Source organism: Tamandua tetradactyla, chromosome 2 (assembly GCF_023851605.1).
Source record: "Tamandua tetradactyla isolate mTamTet1 chromosome 2, mTamTet1.pri, whole genome shotgun sequence".
Classification (NCBI taxonomy): Eukaryota; Metazoa; Chordata; class Mammalia; order Pilosa; family Myrmecophagidae; genus Tamandua; species Tamandua tetradactyla.
In genome coordinates this window covers 116105344-116120246 of record NC_135328.1, presented here as the reverse complement: position 1 = coordinate 116120246, position 14903 = coordinate 116105344, and the positions used below count along the sequence as shown (strand labels likewise).

The following is a 14903-nucleotide window of genomic DNA, read 5'->3' as shown; positions in this document are numbered from 1 at the left end:
AAACTGGACAGTGGAAGAATGACCAGAGGCCACTAAAGTGGCTTTTAACCTGTGCATTTAGTTTACACAAGGGAATGATCATAACAACTTATTTTTACTCAGAGGAAAGTTCAATTTCAAAGGAAAATAATGTAGACAGCAGGAATTGAAAAACCTAAATGAGAATGAGCTTAATTTCCCTCAGAAAACAAGAGAATCTTGTTTTACAATCTCTAGGACATTATTGCATCTAGGATATCTTTCACTCACAGATGTGGGTCCTAAAGGGAAAGGACCTTAGTTTCTTTGGTTTGTGGGGAGAAAGAAAAACAGAATTTCTAACAAGCTATGGTAATACAGCACGAATGAAATAATTTTCAAACTAAATCCCATCCCCAAAACAGACCACCTACTCCCAAACAAAACCAAAATCCTTGACCTAAAGATACAAGATAACCAAAGTATAAAAAAAAAAAAAAACAATAAGTATTTCAAAAATGCTTCTGGTTCTCTGTACAAAAAGTGATGGCATAAAAACACTCATGCTAAAACAGTTTTTATCTTTCAAGTCCTAAAATCAAGAATCACTTCCTTGTGATTCAACCTCTAACACTTAATTGAAGCGTTCAGGAACAGTCTCAGCATCCAAGGTCTGACACATAAACCCAACCCTGCGGGATCCCTTCTGGATTCCTACTGTCTGTGACCCAAGGGAGCCCCAGTGAATTTCTTCTTCTACAAAACCAGGAAATGGCTGCATGCATAGGTCCTTCTTTCACCAAGACTGCACTGGGGACAAGGGACAAGGGCTCTTCTGGCCTATTAATTATCACAATCATGGGTCTAGCCATCTCTAATATGTCACTCATCATCACAGACCACCTGGCAAAAATGTTTGGCTCCCTGCCTGAGAGAAAACAAACAGTTCCCCCTGTTTGGTTCCAGGCACTATCCTAGTTAAGCAGGTAAGGTTCACTGCTGTGTCATGGGAGAAGAATGTTCTGGATGCACATGTGGCGTGTGTCTGTCCATGCCCACTAGCGGTGTCCAGTGTAGGCTTTGAACCAGGAGGTGACGGAGGCAGCCACGGAGGAAATCATGCCGCCTGCGCTGCTGCTGGCGATAGGTGGGAACGCCTTGGTGCTCTGGCTCTGGGAGACTTCCACGGGCTGGGAAGGGATATCGCAAAACCGGGGGCTTGGCAGGTTCTCCCAGTCCGTGCCCAGGTCGGTCTCCTCGTCACTGACGTGCTCGTCTCCACTCTCATCAGATACTCCAGTGACTCCGGGATCCACAAACTATGGACTCCTCAAGGTCTGCGAGCACTTCAAAGGGTCCCGACCTGTAAAGCTTTGTCTATTGCTGAAATCAAATGTAAAATTCTCTTAGATTCTTCTCCAAAGCCACAGTTCTCCCTGCCTAGGTGTTCAGAGTTTGGACTGACCAGGTACATTAGGTTCCTGAGGGTATGCAGCGGTTGTAATTTATCTAAATTTACATGCTGAGAAAAGCAAAGGTAAAGGATATTTGCATTCAATTTCTTCACTGCTCGAGTAAATTTCTGTCTGCTGAGATTTTCCCCACAAAATTCACTGTTGCACAGTTTTTGGGGGAAGATTTACATCGAGTATATGTGATAAAATATTGACCAGCTGAGTTGCATAGCACAGTGCAGCACTGATTGTGTAAACGGGATTATTATGTTCCATGTCAGGCCCCTGCATTGTTTTCTTCTCTTCCACCCAATTGTAGTAGGCAGAGTAGTCCCCATTGTTCTGGAGACTAATCCAAGGCCCAGTAATGCTGATACTGGTGTCCCCGTTGTGGTCATCACAGACCCACCTCCCCGAGAGGTAAGTTGTCCTCCAGGCTTCGGCAAGCTTGCTGACGGTGCTGGAGGTCATGGCACTGTTACTTTCTGAAGACACATCAGCAGGATCTCTCACACCAGTCTTTACTTCCTCGATGGGAAAAATGACGGAAGTGAGCTCTAATATATGAGATCGCCGAAGATTTGCCAGACTCTCATAATGACTCTTTAAGCCCATTTTTTTTCCCACCAGGTCACTAAGTTTGCGATTCTGTCTCTGTATCTTCTTTTTCTCTTGATGCGGCTGTGCGCAACTGTAAAGCTTCTGATTCCTTTCCTTAGTTTTGAGAAGGCCTTCAGAATTTTTCTTCATTTCTTCGTTTCCTTTACATATTGTTTCAGTTGTTCAATCCTCATCTTACAGGACATGATTTTCCATCTCAACTGATCTGTTATCCATTTTCCTTCCAGAGCTCTTAACACGTTTTTGAAATTCTTCTTGCTTGCTCTTAAGTCGGCTTAACCTTTCCTTCTTGTCAATAAACCTCTCACGGTCGCGGCCGTCGAAATAGACGAAATCCCGGTTCTGGACGTGCTTTGCACGGGTCAACCTCCGGCTGGTGGTGTTGCATAGCGGGCACCGCTCAACCGCCACGTACAGCCCCTCCGCGTCGTCCCCAGAGTGCGCCAGGTGCGTAGCGAGTGGCTGATACCGCAGCCGGGAGCCTCTGGCGCCCGGACTCCCTTCCTCTTCACCTTTTTAACAAAGTCTTTTGAGGCACAGAAGCTCTTGCTCTTAAAGAATTCCCATTTGTCTATTTTTTCTTTCACTGTTTATGCTTTAGGTATAAAGTTTAAGAAGCTACGTCCTATTGCTAGATCTTAAAGAGGTTTCCCTGTATTTTCTTCTAGAAATTTTATGGCGCTGGCTCATATGTTTCAGTCTTTTATCCAGTTTAAATTAGTTTTTGTATAGGGTGTAAGATAGGGGTCTTCTTTCAATTTTTTGGCTATTGATATCCAATTCCCTCAGGCCTATTTATTACAAAGACTGTTCTGTTGTAGCTCAGTGGATTGGGGGACCTTAGTGAAGATCAAATGTCCATAAATTTGGTGGCCCATCTCTGCGCTCTCGATTCTATTCCATCGGTTGATACTTCTAACTTTGTGCCAGTACCATGCTGGTTTTTTTTAAATAGTTTTTTATTGTATTATATAACATATATACAAAGCAAAGAAAGAAAAAAAGCAATAGTTTTCAAAGCACACTTCAACAAGTAGTTACCGGACAGTACCATGCTGTTTTGACCACTGTGGCTTAATAGTAAGCTTTAAAGTCAGGAAGTGATAGTCCTCCCACTTCACTCTTCTTTTTAGGATATCTTAAGCTACTCAGGATCTCTTTTCCTTCCATATAAATTTGATAACCAGCTTTTCCAAGTCTTCAAAGTAGGTTGTTCAGATTTTGATTGTTAGTGCATTGAAACTATAGATCAGTTTGGGTAGAAGTGACATCTTAATGACATTCATTGTTCCTATCCATAAACATGGAATGTCTTTCCATCTACTTAGGTCATTTTTAATTTCTTTTAGCAATTTTTTAAAAAATAATTTCCTGTGATAAATCTTGACATCCCTATTTAGGCTTATTCTTAGGTACCTGACTATTCCTGTCGCTATTTTGAAAGAATTTTTTTCTTTGTCTCCTCAGAGAGGTCATTGCTTATGTATAGAAACATCACTGATTTTTGTACATTAATCTTGTAGCTCACCACTTTGCTGAATTTGTTTATTAGCTCAAGTAGCTTTGTTGTAGATTTCTCAGAATTTTCTAATTATAGGATCATGTCATCTACAAATAATGAAAGCTTTACTTTTTCCTTTCCTATTTGGATGCCATTTATTTCCTTCTCCTGTTTAATAACTCCAGCTAGGACTTCTAATTCAATGTTGAATAATAGTGGTGACAATGGGCATCCTTGGATTGTTCCCAATCTTAAGGGGAATGCTTTCATTCTCTCACCATTAAGTATGATGCTGGCTAGGGGTTTTTCATATATGCCTTTCATGATATTGAGAAATTTTCCTTCATTTCCTAACTTTTGAGGTGTTTTATCAGGAAAGAATGCTGGATTTTGTTAAATGCTTTTTCAGCATCAATCAATATGATCGTTTTTGTTAATGTGCTGTATTACATTGATTGATTTTCTTATGCTGAACTACACTTGCATTCCTGGTATAATCCCAATCTTAAAAAGATTGAATAATTTCAATCTTTTAAAATTTTAAAGACCTGTTTTGTGCCCCAGCATATGATCTATCCTGGAGAATGTTCCATGTGCACTAAAGAAGAATGTATATCCTTGTGTTTTGGGGTAGGATGATCTATATCTGCCTATTATGTCTAACTTGTTTATCTCATTGTTTAGGTTCTCTGTTTCCTTGTTGATCCTCTGGTTGTTCTATCTCTAAGAGAAAGTGGCGTGTTAAAGTCTCCCATTGTTATTGTTGAAATGTCTATAGCTCCCTTCAGTTTTTCCAGTTTTTGCCTCCTGACTTTGGATCTCCTTAATTGGGAGCATAAATATTTATGATTGTTATTTCCTTTTATGAATTGTCCCTTTTATTATTGTCCTTGATCTCTTATAACATCTTTACATTTGAAGTCTATTTTTATCTTATGATTAGTATAGCTCCTTCTGCTTTCTTTTGTTTATGCTTGCATAGAAGAGTTTTTTCCATCCTTTCACTTTCAATCCTATTGTGTCCTTAGGTCTAAGATATATCTCTTATAAACAGCATTTAGATAGATTATATATTTTAATCTATTGTGCCCATCTGTATCTTTTACCTGATGAGTTTAGTCCATTAACATTTAAAGTAATTTCTGTAAAAGCAGTTCTTGAATCTACCATCTTATCCTTTAGATTTATTTGTCAGATCTATATATTCTTTTCCTTCTCTCTCTTTTTATCCTTTAAATTACTGTTGCTGGTATTCTTCAATTCTATGCCCTCCTCTAGACCTCCCTCTCCTGTCCTTTTTTTCAGCTGACAGGACTTGCTTTAGTATTTCTTGTAAGGCAGGTCTCTTGTTGACTAGTTCTCCTGGAATTTGTTTGTCTTTGAAGATTCTAATCACTCTCTCAATTTTGAAGAAAAACTTGCTGGATAAAGAATTCTTGGCTGGAAGCCTTTCTCCTTCAGTATCTTAAATATATCATACCACTGCCTTATTGCTTCCATGATGCCTGCTGCATAATCCAAACTTAGTCTTATGTGTTTTCCCTTTTATATAGTAGATCACTTTTCTAGTGCTACTTTCAGGACTTTTTGTTTCTCTCTGACATTGGAAACTTAGATTAGCATTTGTCTTGGAGTAGGCCTATTTTGGATTGATTCTATTTGGAGTTTGTTGAGCCTCTTTGATTTGCATATTTATATATTTTGTAAGGGTTAGGAAGTTTTCCTTGATTATATCTTCAACTGACTTTCCCAGTCCTTTACCCTTTTCTTCTCCTTTTGGGACACCAATGATTCTCATATTTGTGTGCCTCTTATTGTCCATAATTTCCTTAAGACCGAGTTCCATTTTTTCCATCTTTCTTGCCATTTGTTCTTTTGTGTGCTCTAGATCAAATGTTCTTTCTTCTAGGTCACTTAGTCTTCCATCTGTTTCTTCAAATCTACTATTGTGTGTTTCTAGTGTATTTCTAATTTGGTACTTCAGTGGCAGAAGGCCTGCCTGCTGTGCAAGAGACCTGGGCTCAACTCCTGGCCCCCAAAGTCACTCAGAAAACAAATGTTGAGGCTCAGATTCAATCCAAGTAGTCTATCTCAGAGCTCACACTTTGCAGCTTCCTCCCATTATGTAGTGGTTTCTCCCCAACCAAGTCAGCTAATGATGTTAAAGATGAAATGCACTGTCACAAGGCCAGTGTAAGGGATTCTGTAGTTTAAATGAGTCTGAGCTTCTGCAGCCTGCAGGTTCCTCTCCTCACTTATAAGAGTGTCTCTGGAGTCCAGCGTACAAAGACCAAGCGTATCCAATGGGGTGGCAACACAAATTTACTCCCCTGGCCCCTCATTATGAATCATTTTATAATACTCGTCTCTGGTAAAGATTTAAATTGAACTCTGCTTTGGTTAAAATCCTGCAGGAGAGTTGTAAATTGACTACAATAATTTCTGACCCTAAGTCAAATATTGCAGTAATTTCTGGTCTCCGACTATAATACAATTCAATTCTGACTCTAACCACCTGGAGTTAGGACAGATTTCACTGGTTAAAGGCAATCCATTATAAGAATGCCCTTTAGACACTAGCCAAGGTTAACCATACTTTTAACCAACTGGCTACAAATTTAGGGGTTTCTACCCCCTCCTTAGATTTGGTCTTTTGCTAGAATAACTCATAGAAATCACTTAAAGCACTATAATTATGATTATAGTTTTGTTATAGCAGAAAGGATACAAATATGAAGCCAAAAGGAGATACACTGGGTTAGGTCTGGGAGTGCCTAAAACGCGAGCTTCTTTGTTGTCTCCCGATCTTGGTACAGTAGTGTATCTTCTCAATCATGGAGTGATGTCCTGAGTTTATATGGGGTTTCATTTTGTAGGCATGAATAATGGATTCAGTGACCATATGGTCAAACTCTCTCTCCAGCTCCCAGACCTTCCCCTTTCTGGAAGATCAGGCAGATAAAATCTGTTGCAAAGCCCCAAATCCCTAATTGTAGTTGGTCTTTCTGGTGTGGCCAGCTCCATCTCCCCTCCCCCAACCCCAAGACTGTGGGCTGTGGCTGGCCCCACACTGTCACTCATTAGCATAGTGTGCTGGGTGCAGGGCCCATTACTAATAGGACACTCCAATCATGAGAAAATTAAAACATTTAGAGGTTGTGTCCCAGAAACTGGGGACAAAGACCAGCCAAGTTCTTTATTACATAACAACTAACTTAGATTTGACAGTAACAAAGCAAGAGTAATTTAAAAAAACCATGGCAGTACATTTAGTAAAGTGTTGGAAGACAGTTTTCCATGGGTCTTTCATGTTTTGGGATGTCTTGTGAGCCCAGGCAGTCACAGTCTTTTGTTCTGGGCTATTTCAAAGATCTTTATAAAGCAAGCATCCTTGGAATATAGAATTAAAGTCTCCCTCTGGGGTAGAGTGCAGATTTGTTTGCTGGCCAATATCATAAAGATAATATCTCCCTCTGGGGCAAATACTGGACAGTTCATATAAATCCCCCCTAAAAGTTTGGAGCTGTCTAAGCGAGGGGTTCCTCAGCTGTGACATAACCCATTACAGGTCACCCCATCGGACTTGGGGGAGCAAAGGAAACCAGTGTGACTGCGAAATCATGCTGCTTGCTGTGTCTTGAGTCATGAAGTCCTTTTCTCTGACTCAGAAGTTTGTGTCTTCTGCCAGCATCCATGAAACAATAGTGTGTTAACTGGTTAGCCTGTGAGTAGGATAAAATCTCAGACTCTTCACAGTTCTTGACAAAAGAGAACTTAGCAAACATCTATACTCATTTTTAAAATCTCTTAGCAACCTAGGAATAGAAAGGAATTTATTTAAGATGATGAAAAGAACATGTCAAAAGACCTTCAGCATCATGCTTAACAGTAAAACTTGAAAAGTAGTCCCACTAATGTCAGCAATAGGCCTTAAATTTGGATTATGTTAACTGATGTAAGAAGCCATCAAACTATACCCAAAATTTCAGTGGCTTAACACAATAGAAGTATATTTTTTGTTTACTTAATGATGCAGTGTGGATATTCCTCATTAGCAGGTGGCTGTTCTTCTAGGAGTGATTCAGAGGCCCAGACTTCTTCCGTATTATGGCTCTGCCATCCTTTAAGACTTCAGAGTTCTCTGCATCCAGCCAGCAGAGTAAGAAAGGGTGATGAAGGCATGACTGCTTCCTATCTGATTTTATCTAGAAGTGACACATTTCTCCTTACAACTGCAAGTATGCCTCATAGACTTTTGAATTTAGATCATAAATTAGAATCATGAGTATACTTAATACTAGTTCAAGCAAGGACCCCTTTCTGAAGCAATCTTGTAGAATAGGAATCTGAATCAAACACAATTTGTTTCTGATGGATTTCAAAGAAAAAGAAAATAGAATGGTTTATGGCTTGGAAGGCAAAGCCAAAGACCGTGCAACACAATTTAATATTATAATGAGAAGATTTCTCATATTATGGTAGCACCATTAAAACTGTGACTACAGCTTCTAAAAACCTCACAGGTTTTAGATAAATCTGACACCTTGCATATAATTTAGTTTGAGTTGCTATATTCAACCTCACTTTACGTTCCTACCCTATTCTTAATGATTAACAAGAAGCATGATTCCCAAACTGTTTGTTGAGGTGCCTGGCATTCCAGCGAACTTTCAGGGTCAGCATATTTGGAACTTTCTAAGGAAACCTAATGACATCTGTCGGATGCCATACAGACTACTACTATTAAGTTGTTTGATCCTAATTACATTATAAATGGAATGTTATATGTTTCTTTTGACCTGAAGTGCTATGTAAAGGTTATCGACACACTAAGGGTGCCTGAATTGAGATTTTTTAATGCAATTTTATTGAGATAAATTCATATACCTTATAATCATCTCTGCCAGTTTGAAAGGATTTATGTACCCTAGAAAAGCCATGTTTTGATCCTAATATTGATCTTGTGGGGGCAACGGTTTCTTCTAATCCCTATTCAGTACTCTAGGTTGGAAACTTGATTAGGTTATCTCCATGGAGATGTGACTCAATCAAGTGTGGGTATTAAACTTGATTAGGTGGAGACGTGTCTGCATCCATTCCAGGTGGATTTTGATTAGTTTACTGGAATCCTTTAAAAGAAGAAGCATTTTGGAGAAAACTTCAGAATGACATACCAAGGAGAAGCAGAGAGTCCACCAGCCAGTGGTCTTTGGAGCTGAAGAAGGAAAACGCCTCCCAGGGAGCTTCATGGAGCAGGAGGCCTGGAGAGGAAGCTAGCAGATGATGCCTTGTTTGCCATGTGCCTTTCCATTTGAGAGAGAAACCCTGACTTCATTAGCCTTCTTGAATCAAGGTATCTTTCTCTGGATGCCTAAGATTGGACATTTGTATAGACTTGTTTTAATTTGGACAATTTCACAGCCTTAGAACTGTAAACTAGCAACTTATTGAATTCCCTTTTTAAAAAGCCATTCTGTTTCTGGTGTATTGCATTCTGGCAGCTTGCAGACTAGAACATCATCCAACGTGTACAATCAATGGTTCCTGGTATCATCATATAGTTGTGCATTTATTGCCACAATAAATTTTTGAACATTTTCATTACTCCAAAAACACACATACAAGAATAAAAATAAAAATGAAAAGGGACACCCAAACACCCCATGCCCTTTATCCCCCCTATTATTTATTTATCTTTTATCCTTATTTTGTTATTCATCTGTCCATACACTGATAAAGGGAGTGTCAGCCACTGGGTTTTCACAATCATACATGAACCGAGATATTTTGTAAGCCTCTGAACTAGATGGGATGGGCTTTTTTTGAGCTTTTTTTTTTTATAAGAACTTTAGTGTTTTAAGATACTTCAGTAAAAAGCTAGACAGGCAGAATATAGCATCATGTTGAGAATTCAGACATGTTAGTCAGAATGAGCTGTGATCCCAGCTGCCACTTACTGTGTGACCTTAGAGAAGTTTCTTTATCCTTTTAAGCCTCAGCTTCTTTGTCTTGAAAATGAAAATAATAGCAATGCCTATTTCCTAAGTGCTAAATGAAATAATGTTCTTAGCATAGTTCTGGAATAGCAGCTACAATTGTTGTTGTGGTTACTGTTGTTATTACTAGTAGTAGTAGTAGTTGTAGTAGGGTTAGAACCAATTTGGTGACATCGGAATCCTTATCCAGAGCTTAGGAAAAAAAATTACTAAAATATACACACACACATGAATATATAAATATTAGTTTTAAATAAGCTCCCATAAGCTTTTTAAAAACTCAACTTTAAGTATAATGTACATACAATAAGTTGCATTCACTTAGAAGGTATAATTTGATGAGTTTTGACAGTTATATACACCTATGAAGGAAACTACCACCTTACTCAAGATACAGGACATTTCCATCCCCTTTCCCAACCACCCGACCCTATTTTCTTGTGCCTCTGTGTAGTCCATTCTTCCTTCTGTTCCTGACTGCAGGCAACCACTGATAGGCTTTTTTTCACTATAAATTACTTTTCATTCTCTAGAATTTAATGTAAAATATATCAGACAATGTGTACTCTCCAGTATCTGGCCTCTTTCACTCAGCATAATGATTCTGAACTTCATTCATGTTGTATATCAGTATGTCATTCCTTTTTGTGGCCACGTAGTATTCCATTGTAAGGCTGTGCCATAATTTTATTCATTTACCTATCAATGGATATTAGAATTGTTTTCGGTGTTTGACTCATGTTAATAAAACTGCTATGAACATCTGTGTGTAAGTCTTCGTATGGACACACACTTTCCTTTCTCTTGGATATGCACCTAGGAATGGAGTGACAGGATTATTTCACAGGTGTATGCTTAATTTTCAAAGTGATAGTATTATTTTACATTCCCACAAACAGTGTATGAGAATTCTCTTATAGGCTTTTTTTTCTTTTTTGCATGGGCAGACACTAGGAATTGAACCCAGGTCTCCGGCATGGCAGGCAAGAACTCTGCCACTGAGCCAATGTGGCCCGACCCTCTTATGAGTTTTTAAACATATGCTTACACAGCAGTACATTTTTGTTGTAGAAAAATTAGAAAATATATATAAGTAAAGAAAGTAAATTATTCATAATCCTACTGGTAGATATAATGAGTTAATATTTGGTGCATATTCTTTTCACTTTTTTCTACATATATTTACAAAAGTTGGATTGTATTATATACATTGCCCTGGATTTTTTGCATTTCTCACTAAACAATGAGAATAGCTTTCCATCTCAGTAAATATATAGTTATACATCATTTTGAATGGTTGTATAGGATTCCATTGCATCAATACATAATACACTGAAACTAGCCATATGGCTGCAATTGGACCTTTAGGTTAGTGCAATTTTATAAATAATATTACAAGGAACATCACTGCACAAATATACTTGTACAGTTATCTAATTATTTCTTAAACTCCAAGAATGGCTAGTGCTAAAAATATATAAATTTTAAAGGTTTTTGATACTTATTGCCAAATTGTCTTCTAGGTCCATGTTTTACAATTATTGTGACCTTGAGCATGTTACTTAACTTTGAGCATCTATTTCCTCTTATATAAAATGGAGATAATGTGAGAATATATTGTTTTAAAGCAGTGAAAACAGGACTTTGCACATGGTAAGTACTTGGTGGTAGCTATTATTACTTCTTTTTCCTAAGTTCTTCCAGTTAATACTTCTACCTGGGGTGTATGAGAATTTGTGACTTCTCAACCTTTCAAGTAGTTACACAAGGTAATATAATTTTTTAAAAATTTTGCTAATCTGAGCTTTTGTATTTCCTCTTTTGTGGATTGTCTCCAATTATTCCTTAGTGATGGTCCTAAATATTTCTCAAACATCTGTACAGACAATGGGATACCAAGTTGTTAGAATATTCTCTAACAGTTAAAAGTAAAAGACAGGTAATTATCCCATAAATAAATTCAATAATTTTGGTATTTTCCTCTATATATTCGTGAATTTACATACTTCACTCCAGTTTTAAGACTCAGGGTGGCAGACCTACAATGCATTAAAGGACTCAATATAAATCAACTTTAAATATATGTTTGTCATTATTATTATTTTTCCATGATGGCCTTGTTCATTGTGTCAATTTTATGGGGCACCAGTGCTAATGAAATGAAGCAGAGCTGCATAATAAGCCCAGATTTGTTTAATCTGTTTTTTTGAGTGAAGAGTTAGTAGGCTAAGATGTTCTTGTTAGGTTTTACTTTCAGGAAATGCAAATCAACAGACTTTCTGGACACTTTACATGATAAACATTACTGAATGTTATCAAGTCATTTACTCAAGAGCTTTTGAAATTTTTAACATTTAACTCTTAGTGGAGGTGGGGGAAGTAGGAGTAGGTGATAGAAGGGGAATGAAAAAGAAAGTGTACAGAGTATTTCTGACTTGGCTTTATCCTTGGAGTTCCCAAACTTTCTGATAGGTGAACAAGTTTCTGACTCCTGTTTTTCTGTGACGGGGTGCAAAATTAACTAAGGCACACCAAGGAGGTACTTCCTAGTCAGTTCCTCCCAAACCATCATGCAAATGCCAACAAAAAAAAATAAACAATCCTTTTCTCCCTTCCACCATTTCATAGATTTAAGAAATTAATCTATTAAAATGGCTTTACATCTTAATGTGAATTACAGTAATCAAACGACCAATTTTCCATTTCTTAATGGAATAATTCACCGATTGATGACCCAGTGCTAATGATCACACAGAGTATCATTGGGAAGTAGATTGGTCTTATCCAGTGTCACAGGGAAAGAGTTCTTAAGCTGCTAGGTCACGGTACTAGGGCATATGTTCTTGGCAATTTGCTACTTTCTTCAAGTCTTGGTTTTATCATTGGTAAAATGGGAATGATGGTTTACAGAATACAATCTTGTAAGTGCAAATGGAAAAAAGTATGCTAATATCTTGCACAGTTAAGAATCACTATCAATTACCATTTTGGCAGCAGATTTTTGTGTTTTCCCATAAAAGTATTAAATCTAAGTTACCATTGCAGGCTACCTGCAAAGATCTTACAGTTTTGCAGTATGTGTTTGACAAGCTTATCTTCTCAATAGAAGATGACTGTTAAATTGAAGTAGGGAAACAGATAAAACCTTTAAAAGCATGAATGTTATTATATCTCTCTGAGTAGCCTTCATGCAAAATTCAAGTTCTATGTTGGATTATATTTTTACTCTTCGAGCTCTATGTCCCAATACTTTTGTTCAAAAGAGAATGTTCCTAGAGACAGGTTCAAATTGAGTCTCTAATTGCCTTTATCATAGCCTCAAACTTTGCTACTAGCCTCCAGTGGTGTGGTGGTAAATGTTTAACAGCTGGTTGTCTCGGTATATACATGTTATAAATTTTACTGATAGTCATAATAAAATGTGTATTCTTTATCATTAATTCCAAATAGCAAATTGACTCTTAAAAAATGCTGATTTTTGCCTGACTCTTGTGTCTGTAGCCAACCCATGCTTGCAACTCAACCATAATTTTACAATTTTTTGTGCTATTTAAAATGTAGCAGCTACAGATATGACACATTTTAAGTTTAATCTGCATAATTAGCATCTTATCTATCACTTTCTAAATTCTAGATAGATAACAACACAATAAATCAAGTCCTGATTTGTAATGTTTGTTGAATTCCACGGTGTCATTATTCCCACCATGGCCTGTTTCAGTCTGTCACATTGCTGTCCCTCACCGTGGACGTGGGAAGAGATGTATGTAGCCCACCATTAACTGCTGTTTCCATCATATGGATAGAATAGCTGTAAATAACTTCAGAAGCATAGATAAAAATAAAATAATTAGGGAGCAAAGAGTTGTATGTGTTTGCTACTTGGTTTTTAATATAATTTACTTAACCGTAAATTTATATAAATTAATTTAAAATTATGACAGTATTAAACAACTGACTCGCAAAATTTCTGACAATTAGCAGATGACTTTCATGAGCTTGTAGGAGCCAGCTCCAGCATACTAACTCCCTCACAAAGACCTCCATATTCTTGCGCCTAGCCAAACTGGATGCTTTCCAGGCTTGCTGCAAAGTTATCATCTTTTTTTTTTTAATTTTTATTGTATAGTATAACATATGCACAAAGCAAAGAAATAAAAAAAAGCAATAGTTTTCAAAGTACTCTTCAACAAGTAGTTATAGGCCAGATCCCAGAGTTTGTCATGGGCTACCATAGCATCCTCTCATATTTTTCCTTCTAGCTGCTCCAGAATATAGGAGGCTAGAAGGTTTAAATATTTTTTTATCACCACAATCTACTTTTTTTCTTTCTTTTTTGTGAAAAATAACATATATACAAAAAAGCAATAAATTTCAAAGCACAGCACCACAATTAGTTGTAGAACATATTTCAGTGTTTGACATGGGTTACAATTCCACAATTTTAGGTTTTGCTTCTAGCTGCTCTAAGATACTGGAGACTAAAAGAGATAACAATTTAATGATTCAGCAATCGCATTCATTTGTTAAATCATTTCTTCTCTGTATAACTCCACATCACCTTTGATCTTCCTATCCCTCTCTTTAGGCATGTTTGGGCTATGGCCATTCTAACTTTTTCATGTTGGAAAGGTCTATCACCAATATGGGGTAGGGAGATGGGACTATCTGATATTCTGGAGAGGCTGGGCCCTCTAGATTTCAGGGCTTATCTGGTCCAGGGACCCATCTGGAGGTTGTAGGTTTCTGGAAAGTTACACTAGTTAATGGAACCCTTGTAGACTCTTACATATTGTACCAAGTGTTCTTTAGGATTGGCTGAAATGGTCCTGGTTAAGGATTGGCAGGTTATGATAGGTAGCAATGTCCAACTGAAGCTTGCATAAGGGCAACCTCAGGAGTAGCCTCCCAATTCTATTTCAGCTCTCTCTGCCACTGATACTTTATTAGTTACACTTCTCTCCCCCTTTTTGGTCAGGATAGAATTGTTGATCCCACAGTGCCAGGGCCAGATTCATCCCTGGGAGTCATCTCCCAGGTCGTCAGGGAGACTTTCACCCCTGGATTAGTCATGCAGAGTTGGCCTTAGAGAGACTGAGGCCACATCTGAGCAACAAAAGAGGTCCTCCAGAAGTAACTCTTAGGCATACCTATAGGTAGGCTAAGCTTCTCCACTACCTATATAAGTTTCACAAGAGTAAGCCTCAAGATCAAGGGCATGTCCTATTGGTTTGTGTTGCCCTAAAATTTGACACAAGGCATGTCAAAATCAGGGCATTTATTGATGGTAAAGTTTAATAGTTCCATATTTTTTCTCCTATCCCTCAAGGGACTTTGCCAATACTTTTTGATTATCTGCCTTATATACTCTAG

At 37.8% G+C, this 14903-nt stretch overlaps 1 pseudogene; it reads right to left on the bottom strand.

The window, feature by feature from the left end:
- Nucleotides 1-1016: 1016 nt before the first annotated feature.
- LOC143657152 (beclin 1-associated autophagy-related key regulator-like) overlaps nucleotides 1017-14903 on the bottom strand; it is a 42985-nt pseudogene continuing 29098 nt past the window's right edge.